Here is a 2230-nt window from a genome sequence, read left to right as displayed (position 1 = left end):
TGAGGAAGAGGCACAGAGAGAAGGTGAGGAAGATGCACAGAGAGAAGGTGAGGAAGAGGCACAGAGAGAAGGTGAGGAAGAGGCACAGAGATGTGAGGAAGATGCACAGAGAGAATCTGAGGAAGAGGCACAGAGAGAAGGTGAGGAAGAGGCACAGAGATGTGAGGAAGATGCACAGAGAGAATCTGAGGAAGATGCACAGAGAGAAGGTGAGGAAGAGGCACAGAGAGAATCTGAGGAAGATGCACAGAGAGAATCTGAGGAAGAGGCACAGAGAGAAGGTGAGGAAGAGGCACAGAGAGGTGAGGAAGATGCACAGAGAGAAGGTAAGGAAGAGGCACAGAGAGGTGAGGTAGATGCACAGAGAGAAGGTGAGGAAGAGGCACAGAGAGGTGAGGAAGATGCACAGAGAGGTGAGAAAGAGGCACAGAGAGAAGGTAAGGAAGAGGCACAGAGAGAAGGTAAGCCACCGGGATAGCACCCTCCACCCTCCGGGGTCTATATACACGCTTGTCTGTCTGCAGACTAGATGGTTTCGCGTCTAATCATACACGAACAGGAAGATACACATCAACCGTATATAACAGTAGTTTTGGGTTTATTCTGTGTGTATCAAGCGTAGAATGTTTAGCTGCCATTATATGTAACAACGGGGGTGATCTGCGAACGTCATGGCAAGACAATATAGAGGTATCGCGCGAGAGCAAACACACGTTGTCATACAGTGTGACTATCTGTGCATGTGAATGTATGAGCGGTGTGCAATACGTTGGTTACTAAAGGCCTTTGACGGGGACGGTTTAGCGTAGCACACGTACGCACAGCGAATGACGCAGCGGGCATTTTACACGCAAATATTTGCCAGCTTTGCATAAACACATTAACTAAATCCATCTGCCTTTTCCTCCTCGTCCTCCTCTTCCTCTCTCTCTCTCTCTCGTCGGCGCTTCTCCCTCGTCTTTCTCCTTATAACGCTACCATCATTGAGATGTGGTGCAAGAACAGACAAGTGTTGAGGTCTACCTACTCTTTACGCTATCCTAAATCTAAACAATGGGGAGGCGGCGGTGAGCAAACTAATACGCACTGAAGGCAAAATCTATTGAAAACTGCATCGTGTGGAACGCATAATATGCCGACAACGGTTCTATTCTGTCACAATATTTAGACAGTCGAGCCAGCTCGACGTTTAAGCTCTGTGACACTGTTGATGTTACTCAGAATCAGTATGAACTCGTGTCAGTGTAGGGGTAGCCTGCCTCTCGGATACTTATGTTATGAGGACATTCATGTTTTTTTCCATAGGGGTGAACCAATGTCAGAACGTATTCAGGCGTATTTTTTGAGGTAAACCCGTATCTAAAAATGGCTAGCATCTTTGCTAGCGATAATGCAACGCCTGAATAAAAAAATGAAAACCTCTGTAATACAGGTGAAGTCGTAGCTGAACAAACTCGGTTTCTTTCGTAGATGCTGCAACCCGTTTCTCGACGCATCCACCTAATTCCATAAAAATGAACCCACATATGAGCCAGCTCAGCCTCTTTCGTAGATGCTGCAACCCGTTCCTCGACGCATCCACCTAATTCCATAAAGTTAAACCAACGTATGGACCACCTCAGCCTCTTTCCCTGACGCGCACCCTTCTCTGGAAGCATCCCAGTCTTTCAGTCGGATGTAAAGCCGCGTCCTTGCATGCGAAACGGGACTAGACGATCGTTGCGCCACCTCTCGCCGGGTCGTCGTTACACGCAGACATGGACGCACTACCCGCGTGCAACAGCTGTGGCGTCTGCTAGTCAGAGTTCGTATTCGCCCGGAAGGTGTTCAGCGCTGCTGCGGGGCCGCCGCGAAAATAAGCGTGCTTGAAACTGCCGGCCGAACAACGTAAACTAACATCGAAAGCGATGACCCCGCTCGCGAAATGCCCGCGACTGACTGATCGCGTTTATAGCTGCTAAAAGCTGTTCGGTAAACTATTCCCTAATGAGGGGGAGGGGAACTCAGGCGAGTGTCACTTGGAGCTATAGCACGCAAGATGGATATCGGTAGCGATGCCGGTGAGTGCGCGCGCGCCAGCTCATGCCTAAGCATTAAACGCAAGCAAATCGCATTTACTGCGCTCGCAACACACGCGCGCGCAAGGCGAGGGCAAATTAATCCAGAGAGACATGATACAAGATTGCGTGGCACAGCTTTGCTGTTGATCCTAAGCGCTGCGCGCGGATGA

The sequence above is a fragment of the Priapulus caudatus genome, unplaced genomic scaffold (assembly GCF_000485595.1).
Source record: "Priapulus caudatus unplaced genomic scaffold, Priapulus_caudatus-5.0.1 Scaffold1329, whole genome shotgun sequence".
Taxonomy (NCBI): Eukaryota; Metazoa; Priapulida; class Priapulimorpha; order Priapulimorphida; family Priapulidae; genus Priapulus; species Priapulus caudatus.
The sequence above is the reverse complement of the archived record's forward strand: the minus strand, read 5'-3'. Positions refer to the sequence as shown.